Source organism: Cupressus sempervirens, chromosome 6 (assembly GCF_028749045.1).
Source record: "Cupressus sempervirens isolate cs-2001-9-10 chromosome 6, ASM2874904v1, whole genome shotgun sequence".
NCBI lineage: Eukaryota > Viridiplantae > Streptophyta > Pinopsida > Cupressales > Cupressaceae > Cupressus > Cupressus sempervirens.
The window spans coordinates 550,226,145-550,241,324 of NC_143123.1; the positions used below are offsets into that span (position 1 = coordinate 550,226,145).

A 15,180-nucleotide genomic window follows, 5' to 3' on the forward strand; every position below is an offset into this window, starting at 1 on the left:
GTGGTGGAAAGGAGGTTTTCAAAGATGTCTTCTTAGTTTGAAACTAGTTTGGCTGATTGAGCTAAGGAGGTGTCTGCTCATTTTGAAGCTAGTTTGGTTGATTGAATTAAGGATGGGATAAAGAAGGAATTCTATAGATGTTTGTGGAGTTGGAGTCTACTGATCTAGAAGAGAGTTGTCTAGCCAGTTAAGAGACTTGTTTGAGAGAGAAGATGGCATGGAAAGGTCGAGGTGGAAGAGGTTGGTTTTGTTGATCTATTTGTGGAGTCTAATATAGAACTTGCATAGAAACTTGAGGCTATTACTAAGGATATTCCTAATCTTGTTGATGTTGGGATGGAGATTGGTTTTCATGACCAGTCGGTTGGGTTTGACATGGAGATTGTAGAGCACTTGGTTGTGGATGATCCAGTTGTTGTTGGTGATGAGTTGTATATTCTAGAGCATCTTGTTATGAGCAATATGATTGTTGGTATTGAGAGTTTGGCATGTGTTGATGGAGATCTACATATTTCTGCTGATGTGGAGTTTGTTGCTACTAGTGCAGATTCACTAGTTGCTAATGTGGATGTGGATTTTCTTATGAAGGATTATGTTCAGTTTGTTCCCAAGAATGAGCATGTTGATTGGGCGGTTGAGATTCTAGTGTTTAATAGAATGATGCATATGTGGATGATTTGCATGTTGGTTTTCTTGTCCCTATTGGAGTGGAAGCATTTAGTGAAGATGAAGATGGTTGTTGATCTTCCTTTGGGCATCAAAGTATGGGACACACTTTTCTATTTACTTGGGGAGTCTGATGCAAGAGCATTTTGGGTTTTCTCAGTGGATACTTTGGAGTTCTTGAGAGGAGGCTCCATATTTTCTTTAGAGGGTTCTTGGACTAGTACTTGGTCAATGAAGGATCTAAACAGATACTATTGTTCTTGATATGTATTGGTTGCTTGGCATGGTCTAGGAGCTTAGAATGCTTGTGGGAGCTTGGTGATACTTGGGAGTTTGCTGACACTCGGTAGTGTGTTCGTGCCGATTGGAGTTCTTGGTGTATTTAATGCATGTAGCATGTGGTCATGATGTGGATTGATTTGGGAGTTTGTGTGGACCTATTTGTGGTCTTGGTTATCTCTCCTATGTGCATTTAATCTTGGTTGTAAATTGGGGCTTGTCCTAAGTATTTTGTCTAGTTATCACATGTTAATTGTGGGTTAACATTTTGTATTTAATGTTTTTTGTGAGCTAGCTTGTGGCTTAAATATGCATTTAATGCATAGGATTTATTTAATTTTGTAATATCTAGACTGACTTGTGGCTTAATTGGGTATAAGTTGGGGGTCTTGTGGAGTCTTAGGTCATCCATTCATGGAGTGATTGATTCATTCAAAGGGAGTGGCTCTTGAGTTCAACATGGAGTAGCTAAAGGAAGAGTTTTCCTAGGTCTATGGATCGAGCGCAAAATGTGAGGTAGTTTACAACAGGATTGTGGTGGAGTTGCACATTTGTGAGAAGAGCTAGTGGCCACGGTTTAGAAACAAGGAGCTTGATTGGTGGCTTGTGAGCACAAGTTGAGATCTTGGAGGTTTCTATCAGATTTTTGTTATGTTACATATCTAGGCTAGCTAGGACTAAGTTGGATCTTAAGGGATCTTGTAGAACTATTTTTCTAATTGTTGTTGTATTTGGCCCTAACCCAGATGACCTTACAGTTGGGTATATTGCATGTAAACAATTATTTTATAAATAAAGAGTTTTGATTTGGTATAAGATCTTGCATTTGTTTTGCATTGTTATTTTTTTTCTGCTATGTAGTTATTTTCTGGGGGCCAGGACATCTCCTTTGAGGATTCTTTAGCCTTGCACTGAGTCATGTGAATCTGTACAATTCTATACAAACAATTTCTTAGACAAACTTGATAGGAAAACAATAGATTTTATTGATTTGAAAGTAATGATTATATTAGACATGTCTCTTCCCTATTGAGAAAGATTTCTCAACCTTATTTATACCATTCCCAAATAGTTCCAACTGATAGAGGTGGTCATGAACATTGGGATTCAAAAGTTATATTTTTGCACAAAAGTTGCATTATGCTACATTGACAAATTTGACAACTTTTTGCAAAAGTTGTCAAATGTCTCTAAACTCTATCAAAATTAAATCCTAGACTATACCTAGGAACTTATGAAGGTTTTGATCATAAAATAACCATAATTTAACCTTCTATACTTTTTCCTATTTCTACTTAGAAATTGCCCATAAAATGACTAAGGTAGACAATTAGGTTTATAACACACCTAATGCCTCCTTACCTTACAAATTGGACATTATTTATAGCATTGGATTCTACCCTAACCCTTTTCTTTTGATCCTCCTAATGTGCTTGCAATGGATGGAATTGAAGGTGCTCCTGCACCACCCTAATGAAGCAAATATCTCTCCCAATTAGCAATAGGTAATCCCCCTATGGCAAGCCACAAGAAGAGATCTCCTACTTAATGATAGGCCTAACTAGGGAGTTCTTCTAGTTGGCATTCATTACTCCCAAAGAATTTGGTTGATTTTGCAACAAAAGAGTTGTTTAGAAGAAGAAAAACTCTATAAGAGGTATGCAACTCAAAATTGAAAGAATAGAAAGTGATTTTAATTTTTATTGTTCTCATTATCCTATGAAGAAATGTTATTTAAATGATCCACATTCTCATATATTTATATGAGAGTCAGATCTGAGATGAGATTTTATTATTATGAAGGGAGCTCTTAGATAAAGAAGAGGGGAAAGAATCAATTATTTATTTCCAACTGATTTTTTCAAACAAAAAACAAAAAGTGAACATGCAATGACCCATAGAGAAGAAAAGAAGGAAGATGATCAGCCCATCATTCTATATAATCAATAGCTATAACCAACAACAAATGGGATAATAGATAACAAATGATCTAAAGATTCAATGAAATGACCACATAGTACTCAAGGAAATACAACTTTAATCCTAAGTTTTCCTAGTCTTGTGACTATAAGAAATCTAAGTTGTGTTGTGAGCTAGGAAAGGCCCCAAATTTGGGAAGAAAATTAGCTAACCAAAATAAGCTACATGGAATGCTAGCATGTTTCATGGATTATATGTGTACTTCATTACATATTATAGAGCCACAACTCTCTGCAAATCATATATTATAACATTTATGTTTTTATTATAAAAAACTCTATACATATTGAACATAATGGCACATGTGTCTAACAAGAGACACAAAATCTCTCTATATATCCAAAAAATGCAAGGGCTCTTGCATCCCATTTTGTTGTATAACTTTACACTATATTCTTAGAATCTTCTTAGCCATATCTATCAAGCTAATGCTAGTTGAGGAGCAACCTGTACATCCTTGCTGCTAACTGGGATATTTGTAAACTCAAATAGGATGGCCCTAAACTCATCCCCTAAAAGTGTCTCTTTTTCTAATAATATCTCCACAATCTTATCGATTACTACCTAGTTACTCCTGATGTGACTCTTAGCCACCTCATATGCATTATCTGAAATTTCTCTTACTGCTCTACAAATCTCTTCTACTAGCTTCTCTGACATGGAATTCCTTTCCATCATGAATAAAACAATATCACCACTTTGAGCTATAGGGTCCAATAGAGCCCATGGACCAATTTCATGCATTCCAAACCTCGTAACCATCTGCAAGTTACAAAACAAATACTAAGTTTCCCATTTCACACCTCACTTATAGAAATTTCAAATAACAAGGCTAAAATTAGAGTTGACCAATGTTACTAGAAATGAGAAATGAGAAACAAAATCCTAATGACAACACAATGAGAAATGAAATATTCAGAAGTTGTGTATATATGTACATAGATATAGATATATAGATATAATTTCACAATACATAGATAGATAGATAGATAAATAGATATAATTTCATATTTAAAAAAAATTAGTTCCAGAATTAATGATTAACAAATTTTAGCTCCAGATTTTATGTGCATTTGGGAATGCTTTACAATCTCTACTTAGAGAAAAATACTTATTTTCCATTTGTGTTTCTTGCTACAAGTCATTGGCTGCAATTGATGTGACCTTAGGTTCACCAAATATGACTTCTTTTGCATCTCTACCACCAAAAGCCCCCATACTCTGAGCAAAGACTTGCTACTTAGTAATAAAATTTGGGTCTCTCGAGGAAAAAAACCATGCAAGACCACATGGTTGTCCTCGAGGTACAAGAGTAACTTTTTGAATAGGATCATGTCCAGGGGTCATCGTGCTGACCTTGTAATAGTTACCAAAACAAGATTTAGTTGCCTTTGAAACACACATTGATATCATATATTATTGCAAATCAAACTTCCAACTTGTGGTCCATATTGATGTTGGAGTATCCTGGGTTACATGGCTATCCTACATGTTTACCAAATTTCTTAGTTCTTCTGAGTTGCAATGTCTTGCATTGCCATGTTTTCTATGTTTATTAAGTTCACAATTTCTACTGAGTTGTCCTATGGTTGTCGAGTTCCTTTGGTTACCAATTGTTACCAAGTTCCTTTGGTTGCTGAGCATTTTTTAGTTTCGTTGGTTGCTGAGTGTTTTCGAGTTCCTTTGGTTTCTGAGTGTTTTCAAGTTACTTTGTTGGATTCTTTGATTGTTGAGTTGTTTGGGTGTGGCTTCCTATTGAAGTCAACCTTTACATTTAATTTAGTGATACGTATTTTCTAAGATCCAACATGTGGCTTATTCTATCATTTAATATGAGAGTTTATTTTGTTATAATTACAACAAGACGATTTGTGGCTGTGCATGTATTTAAAGAGGTCTTTGGTAGAGTCTTAGGATAGATTGAAAGAGCTAGAAGATAGATCAAGGAGGTTGAAGTAGTGTTGAAATGCAAAGTTTTATCATTGAAGATTAATACATGTTGGCCGCAACCTAGAAGGCCTTATAATTGGGCATGTATTTGGTTCTTTGATGAATACATGAATGTATTTTGTTCCTCTATCTCCCAAGTTTCTATTAATTGGTGTTTGTTTTCCATTGTGTTTACTCTTGCAAGTAGTTTGGATAGTTGGGTGTGCCTTTGGCCCTAGTTATCTCATCCCTCCTTGCATCACATACATATGTGAAGAGTCTACATAAAATAATACAATAAAGTACCAATAGATGCTTAGTTTTGTGTACTTACACACAAATTGCATGTCCAACTTCATGGTAAGCCACCAAACTCTTACTCTTTCCATCAGTCATTATTGTACCCTCCATACCAACCACAATCATGTCCATTACATCATCTATTTCCTTACTTGATATGTATTGTTTGTCTCATCTTCTAGCAAAAATTGTTTCTTTATTCAAGAGGTTTGCAAGATCAACACCACTAAAGCTGAGTGTTCTCATGGCAACAACATCAAGTAAGACATCTTTTCCCAGCTTCTTTTTGCTTGCATGAACCTTAATAATGGCTTTGTGACCATTTATATTTGGAACATCAATAGTGGCTTGCAAGTGATAGGTAGATGATTTTTAGCATTAGCATCATAATCTCTAGCTTCTCAACTATTTTGATAGTATTGAATGTCGTTGGAACAACTATATTTTTTAAGGAATCCTATCTTTCTAGAAAATGATAGCCTAGGTAGAAAAGTCTAAATTCCTCATTTTTTGAAGAGTTCTTTATTGAGGACTAAATTCAAATCCACTCATCTAAAAAGATGTGCAAATTGGCAAATGCAACAATAAAGGACGTAAAAGACTTGCCCTATTTTCTAATATAACTTGTCCCTCATTAAACATATGCTAATATCATGTTCAATATGGATCACTGAGTGTGATCTAAACATCAATAAAACATGCATAACTGATTCCAAAAAAATTAAATTTAAGTATATAATATATCAACTGTGAATTTTCCCACATTGATGATATGTGGGAATAACTCAAGAGTTATATTATGTCCTAACAGTGATGGCTTAGAACTCTACTCTACAACCATTCTAATTTAAGGGCATTTCCATAGAGTAGCTTATAGGAAGGATCTCCAATCCCTTGGGCTTCAAATTACTTTTTAATTGTAGTGGCGTCCACCATATATCTTTTGTAACCTTTAAGAGAAGTAATCCTAAGCTAGCTGAATCTAGAGCTACAATCCAAAAAACCCATTCCATGATCATAACCGAGAATATTCCTCTTAATAAAACTCAACACTTTAAGTTCATTTTTTACCTCAATTTAATTTGTCTATCCCCTATTCCCAATTCTAAAGAGATTGCTAAATATGCATGATTGAAAAAGAAAAAAATGTGCAGATGGAATATAAACTAGAAACACAAGCTATCATTATGATGATATTACATCATACAAACAAATCAAGCAAGCTTAGCCAATTGCTGGCAGAAGATATGATATTGATGATAGTAAATAGACAAGATTATGTTGTAAAATCAGACTTTTATATATTGATCATTGCATTCCCTCTACAATTGATCTTTATTTGTGGGCTTAAACTCATTGCTCATGCTAGCTATCTTGAGGACATCCATAAATTTTTAATACCAAGACGTGAGTTAAAACCTGGGGTGGGTTTGTGCATTTTCTTTCTTGTCACCTATAAATTACATATGAAAATAGTCTCACGGGTGTTTCATAAACATTATTTTTAAATTTGGATCTTAAGAATTATGTGACAAATCTTCTTCTTTCGAACATCTTTGCAAAAGTGGGCAGATCATGCGATCCAATGCTAAAGAGTTTGAAAATTGATGAGTTAAAAAGATTTTGAGATGTAATTGGATTGAAAAGGAGATAGATGACTTTTAGCCATAGTAAAACTATGTAAAGTTAAGTCAACAAGTCCATTTTTTAATGGAAGACATTCATTTGGTAGGCTAAGTATTATTGTGACATTTTTTAGATTATTTGTATTAACTTGATATTAAATGAGCTCTTCTCTACCAATTAAAATTCATTTTATTTAATGATTTTCTATAAATTTTATGTTTCTTTAAAAGTACATGCCAAATTATTAACTCTATAATTTGATTGCCCAATTAAATGATCTGCTCGCTCTTTGTAAGAAAGTAGGTGAAGCTCAATACTTCTTAAGAATTGATTTTATCGATGTCATCATTTTTCTCTTAAGATGCTCCCATTGGAGTTTTATTCCCATCTAGTCATTTTTTCTTCCCCCTTATCCACTTTTAAAATTGGTCACATTTTCCAACAGTTGTCCTGTAGTTAGGCACACCCACTACTTTCACTTAGCACACAATAAAATTCAAGGTCATAGAATTTCTTCAATTTGGCCTCTTAAGATTATTTATGTTCACCCTCATAATAATCATCCTAGCATCAAACCAATGAGGGTCATTAAAATCTCTCATGATATTTCTTCTTAAATTGCATTTATTCTCTATGCATCTTTTACCCAAAATTATCAAGGGATTCTATTGTTCTTCATCTAGGTTTACAAGAAATGTTGATACACCAATTTGGTTCCTGCATGTGTCTTAGATATGGTTTGTGCCACATTTTATCCTTGCTACTTTTCTAACTATAGCATCTATTATGTTGTTTCACATCACAAATATTCTTGCCACGTTTTCTTTTGTCCCCTTGCATATTGCCTTCAACATATTGCAATTTTTCCCTTCTTCATTTGGGTCCACACCTCTCATTTCTACAAGTATATGCTGCCTCACTTTGGCTTTTTGTACATCCAACATATAAGAATTCCAATTTTTTGGAAGATTTAACAATTTTGAGTTTATTGGAACCTTGTCCAACTCTTCTGCTTCCACATCTTGCATTTCTACAAATTCTTTCTTTTTGTTTTTGTGATTGGATTTTGGGAGGTGATACTTGTAATGAAATCTTTGGCTTCTTCTAGAATTTGGACTTGGGACCTTCTAATTTTTGAATATTGTCATTCTCTTTCTTTTGGTACTTATTTAGTTCAACAACTCACAATGGAAATTCAAAACTAGAAGTGTACTTTTGTCCTTGCTTCCTTGCCAATTTCCTTAACAACAAATCTTTAACCAAAAATAATGAAATTTTAGGTTTTAAACTTACCAATAATTGGTTAGCTTTCATCACCATGTCATCCTAAAAGTAAATATAACTAAAAAATACTACAGAGCTAACTTTCTCATAAAATCTAGATATAAACATTTTTCTTTCAAAACCATGTGTACATATAAACATTAAATACATGTCCAATATTTTTGTAGATATACACATTAATTACACCAAATTTTTCTTTAAAAATCATATGTGCATATATAAACTTTAGGTAAACCATGTCCAATAATTTTGCAGATATATTTTCATATGAAGAAAGAACACACCTAACTATATGAACCCATAACAAAATAATGAGATGAAGAAAAGTTGATAAATGTAATTGTCCTTGCAAAAAGTGTAAGGGCTAAAAGAATAAAATAATTCTAATCACAATAGCCTAGGGTCATTGTAGGTAGCATGGTCATGTTGAAGGGGGCCATGATTTTCATCGATTGGTGAATTTGGATTTCCAACTGGAGGAACATGGAGGTGTGAATATCCAAGCTGAGTATAACACTCCAATGGAAGAAGATGATAATGTGCTAGAGGACATGATTGAAGAAGATGATATTTTCATAGTCAATGAAGATGATCACGATGATGTACTAGTAAATTTGATAATGATGATGAAGATGGTCTTGATATACCTATACTTGAGCATGCATATGAGCTCCTATACCAAGGCTCCTAAACAACTCTTATCTCTGCTATAGAGTTGTTGGTGAACTTGAAGGTTATGAATGGTTTATCCAATGTAGCAATGTCAAGTATGCTAAGGTATGCCATTTTTGTAATCTTTAATGGTATGATACCATTACTATTCATTATATTAACAATTCATATTTGTTATTGTAGGTTGATAGGTCAGTTTTTGTTACCACCATCAAATATTCTACCTCGTTTGTACTAAGAGTTATCTACCATTATAAATAAAATTGGAATGAAGTATTATAAAATACATGCATGTCCCAATGATCATATTCTATATCATAAACAACATCAATTTGCAATATAATGCCTTGATTGTCATATTAGTAGATATCAGTTAGATCAAATAATAAAAAAGGTGCCTCACAAGATTCTTCTGTACATTCCCATTATTTCAGGTCTTGAATGATTATTCAGGTGCACTAGCTTGGCACAATTTATGGATTATCATGCATCTAATAGAATTCAAGACAACATTATCCAAATGCCCATGGATGGTTCTGCATTTAAAGACATAGAAAAAAAGTGGCCACACTTTAAAGAAGAACCTTGTAATCTCAAGCTTTCATTAGCAATGAACTGTGTCAATTCATTTGGAGATATGAGATCTGTTTGCTGAATGTGGCCTATTTTTGTTATTAACAATAACATTCCTCCTTGGATGTCCATAAAGAGGGAGCACATACTGTTGTCAAAGATTGTACCAGGTATTTTTTCATTTAATAGTTATCTAAATTAATTTATAAATAGTGCATCAAAATGGTCATAATAATTATGTAATGTTTCTATTCATTCAATTACTAGGGAGGGTCATGTTCTTTTGATAATGAGAGTGAAGATGATAGGAAGGTTCCCTTAAGGCACACACATATTCAGAAAGAATGGGTACCCAAGGAGCTACCTCCAGTTAACACTGATTTTTCTATTAACAAAAGGATATATTGCATAGCTCCATCTCCATTACATGGTTTGGGCCTATTTTCCATGGATGACATAAAGGTTAGTTACAATAAAGTTGTTGAATTGATGGAGTATGTAGGACCTTGTTACAATTACAATAATTGGATGCGGATTGTACAATAAAAAAATAAAATGCATAGGTATGCATTGTCACCAAATTATATACAATGCAAAGAAAATTATCAAAGTAAAAGGCTCACTCTGTATATTGATGTAAGGCCAAAAGCAACATGGAATATTGTAGGATTTATAAATAGTTCTTGACCTATGTCAACTAATAAGTGGTCAATTTGTATATTCGAGGCACATGAGGGAAATCATGTTTTTGTATGTACAATAAAATCAATAAGTGCAGGGGAAGAGCTTTTGATAGATTACAATTTGAATCGTGTAGATACAAAACAATTCCCTATCATGGGACTAGTAAGTATAACATTTAAACCAATTGCCTCCAATCAATATTGACTCCAATATACAATCTATTGTTTTCTTAATAATTTTTTTTGGTAAGTCTATTACTTTCATTTTGTTGCTGATTGCTAAGAATTACTAATCTTTTTCATATTGTGACATGGATACACCACAAGACATAGGTGAGGATGTACCTCACACGCCTTCTTTAGTGAAGGTAAACTTTAATTAGTATAATTCTAAAAATTATATAGAAACAAATGTCATATCATTATGTTCTTTTCTTTATGGCTTTGGAGTTGTTTTGATAGAATTTTACTGATATTGATGTCACAACTTGATACTTATTGATAGAGAAAAGTGAAAACAACAACAGATCAAATATGATCTAAAACTCAGGTGTTATTTGTAGATGACATTGCATGTAGCACTGACCCCATCTTCATGGCCCATAAACTTATAAAAAAATACAGTGATGAAATTATTAACCTTGTCCTCAACCAAAACATAACCGAGGAGACAAAGGCACTAAAAGAAGAGTTGATACTTAAAGTCAATTCTTTGAAGGTAAGCAATAATTAATCTTAAGCAATAAAAAAAGGTTCAATTTTAGATGTTTATATTTTATAGTATCTCACAGATGATGATCTTAAATATTATGTGTTCCTCTTACAGGATTTTGTGATATCTGTGAGACCACATGGTCAATATGGTGAGGGTTGTAGCACACAACCTTCATGTAAATAATCCTTAAACCTCTAACCATTCATTTAACCTTTCAAATGCTTCTAGCTAGTATCCCATTTGATCTTTATCCATTGCAAATGTGTTTTCTAACAATGTATTTTTCAGCTCATGATGAAGTGTAGACACCTCCTTTGGTCATCGCTCTGATATTTCTAACTGCATTGTCAACAACAAGGAGCTTGCATACACCTTTGACTATACCAAGTACAACTGGTAAAACCTTGTTTTGCTATATTTTGTTATGTGCTAATCATGCATTTTTTTTCTTCTGTTGGGTGGATTTTATACTCATGGACCTATTTTGTGCACTAATAGATACACCTACAATTGATAGAACAACATAGATCACTACTAGTGAAGCTCACCAATTTCCTAGAGTAACCCATGTGACTAGTATTGGTTCATTTGTGGGGATATTATTGTTGAACAAGAAAACTATGTTTCAGTTAAAATCACCAAAGCTTCTAAGTGCTTTAAAATCGTTATTATTTATAGTCTAATTATAGTTTACTTATACATAACTTGTTTTAGATTGATAATCCCATGATGTTTTTGTAGGAAATGATGTTTTCTATGATCATCTTTTTGAAATGACATTGAAGCTATTTGGACCCACCATACATAAAAGGTACGTAGTTTCATCTCATTGCTACAATATTTTTCTTTTCTTCTATTTATTATACTATATTAAAGTTATTGATCTAACAATTTTTTTTCAAAAAAAGGTGGAATGAGCAAGGTCCAGAATTCAATAATCAACTCATTACATCTTTTGAGGACCTCTTTGGAAAAACCTTTTTTTCACAGTGCCCTACTTCTCAAAAGAGCATCCAAACATATAAAGATTATGAGGGACCAATATAGAAGGGTTCTAAAGGATAACTCAAAGTAAAAGCATCCTCCTATGATTGCACTGATTGAGTGGAATGAAATAATAGAAGATGCAAAAGAGAAAAAGGCTACATGGTAAAGGAATTGAACTAGAAAAGGGAAAAAGAAGGTATGCCATGATAGTATTAAATAGAATGTAATCACGAACTAATTAGTAATCTTGGTAAATATATAATCTAACATGTTTCAAACTTTTCATAGACTACATGACACATCAAAAGCTAAAGAAGCGAGAGTACAAAAGGTTTGCCAACACAAACTTGGCTTTGGTGGCTATATGAATCTTCACTCTCAACTTGTATGTAGCAACAATGGAAGTTCATATAATTTTTTTTTAATATAATGTTGCAATTTTTTTTTTATAATGAAATCATAAATGCAAGACTGATGATATTAAAAAAAAATACAGGGTATAGAATTCAATGTAGAGGCCGCAGATGAAAATAAAATATTTTCCTTGAAGGAAGGCTATAAAGTCGTAGCTGCATGCCTACGCCAAGAATCTTAAAGCCATACCCAAGAATCTGGTGCACCAAATTAGAAATAGGTAAGTTGGTCAAATGAAAAGTAAATCAAATTGAATAGTTGAGAAACTTCTTTTTTTGTGTTAGTTTCTGACGTAAACTAACTGCATAACAATGTGCATAATATTTCACCGTAGCCTTCAAATCCTATCATGGAACATGCACACGATGAAGGCCATGATGTGCATCATAGTGGTGGAGGTATTAATTTTCTATTGGAAATTAATTGCACAATTATGAATATAATTTAACATCTTCAATTACAATTTGATGTGTAACCTTTTTTTGAATATTTTAGAGCATGTTGAACATCATGGTGAATGAGTGGAGCATGATCAAAGTGTTCAACATGTTGCAGTGGTAGACGATCAAGAAGTTATTGTACATGATGTGGCATTGTTAGGAAAGAAAAATGCATGAAATGTTCTACTACTTAATGAAATACTTGTAACAGTAAAAAAAAGAAAAAGTATGCCAATTTAACCCATTTACTTGTTATTGCAACATAGCCCCCTTTAGTGCAACAACCTTGTGCTCCTCAAAGTAGGATGAGGCATCATAATTTGACATTACATGTGCCACAAGAGGAAGAGAATGAGGAAGATATTGATTTTCCTATCAGCCTTTACCTTAAGAAAGCTAAGAAAGGCAAAAAGAAGAAATGATTTAAAAAAAATGCTCTTTAATAAACCTTGTTTGATAAACTTTGTTGGATAATGAAAGAATGTTGTTTTAAGTAATTATCTATGAATTTTTTATATTAATATTGATTTTTATCTCATTTTAATGAATATTATTTTGTGTTAATGAAGTCTTGATTAGTATTGTGTATTAATGAATTTTATATCATAGTAATGAATGTTATGTGATTGTATCGATTGAATTTATAGTTCATAAATGGATGAATGAATGAGTGAAGTATGTAATTAAATGTTAATGGGGAATTTATATTGATATTAGGGGGAGAGGGGGTTAGGCTAGATGAGCTTCCACCTTTACATGATTGGCCTTGTTAAGTAGAGAATATTAGAGTATTCTTGAAACCAATTGAAGCTCAAACTAACATACCTTCACTAATTAATCAATATCATTCATTGTATGTCTAGAATGATAGGATGATACTCTATGGTGTATGTATGAATCTCTAGAGGAAGATTAGATACTCGATCTTCCAACTTCAACAACTTTACCACTTGCCTCATTTTGGGTCTTGCAGTTGGATCTAGATGGGAGCACCACAACCCTATCCCTACTAATTGTTCCATTTCAGCCTTCTCAAACTCCACATTTAAATTTATATCCGAAGCATCCAAAAATTTTCCTTGAGTATAGTTCTACTACTCTCTTTCCAAATGCTTAAGTGGATTAGAATTTTATCTATAACTTCCTAGCTTTCCTTCTTTGAGATAGTCTAAGCAGTTTCCAAAAGAAAACTAGAACTCAAAATGAAACCTATTCTAGTGATCCCATATTTACCCCTTGAAAATTTTGAAATGGAAATTTTCTAAATCTAGAAAACCAATGAATTCTACAATATAACATACCCATATTTTCATTTTCTTGCCCTCTTTATCTTTGAATTTTGAAGAGATCTGCTTCTTGTTGTCTAAATTGGCCCTTCCTAAAAAATCCCCCTCCCCCCCACCCTTTAGATATTACACTTCACCTTATGATAGATTATTTCTCTTTTAGGATGAGTTCACTACAATTTTTGAAGGACAATGTCGCCTTAGATGAAGAGAAATTGCTACTAACAAGAGAAGTCATTGCTAATTAACAAAGTTAAAACACCTTTTTTTTAATGTTAAAATGAATTTATGTGTCCTTAATATAGGAAATGAATACCTTGATGATGTGTGTCCCTTGAAGGCCATCTTGACCTATTTAAGCTAGTAAAAACATTTTATTCCTCCTACATCAACATTGACTTGTTTTTACAGTGAACTAAAGGCTTGCTTTTATGTTTTGATCTCTCAAAGAATTTCCCTTTTCTCCCTTGGTCCTCTTCTTCATGGGATGGAATTTGAGCATGAGGGAGGATTGATTCATGTTTCCATCCCTCAAGGAATTATCTTGATTTGTATCTAAACTTCAATTCCATTTCTCAAATGGTTTTCATCTTCCTTGTTGTTCTATGTGAATTATGAGATCATTGATTATCTCCTTCCCTTTCCTCATGACTTTGAGAGCCAAAATATTTTATACATTTTATTAGAATTTTTGGATGATATCTTTTTCTTGTGAGCTTTGGTTTTCTTTCATGTGGATTGTATGCAACTATTTCTACTCTCGAGAAACCTTGGAGTGACATCAATATGGATTGCCTAATATAGTGAAGGGGTACGATTCTATATTTGTTGGATGGCTCATTTCATACCTTGTAGGAAGACATCAGATGTCAAGCATGTTGCTGATATTTTCTTCAAAGAGATTGTTAGACTGCATGGATTAGCAAGAAGTATTGTTTTTGATAGAGATAGTAAGTTTGTTGGTTACTTTTGGAAGACTTTGTGGAAAAAGATGGGTATTGAGTTGAACTTTAGTTCTACATTCCATCCATAGATAGATGGATAGACAGAGGTTGTTAATAGAAGCTTGGGTAATTTGTTAAGATGTTTAGTTGGAGAAAAACCACATAATTGGGAGATGGTATTAGAACAAGTTGAGTTTGCAATAAATTTTTTTGTGAATAGGAGTACATAGAAAACACCTTTTGTGATTGTTACTAGAATACACTCTAAAGGGATATTAGATTTAAGGGATATTACTGGTGAAGAGAAGACAAGCAGCATAGGAGGAAGACTAGAAGCAAGGGGATGTAGAGTTTATCATTGTGGTTCAAAGTTGAATTGTAATGTTGGCCGTAACCAAGAAG

General features: G+C 33.1%; 1 pseudogene; it reads right to left on the reverse strand.

The window, feature by feature from the left end:
* Positions 1–3,345: 3,345 nt before the first annotated feature.
* Positions 3,346–5,493, reverse strand: LOC149553442 (ATP-dependent zinc metalloprotease FTSH 2, chloroplastic-like; annotated as a pseudogene).
* Between the last annotated feature and the right edge of the window lie 9,687 nt (positions 5,494–15,180).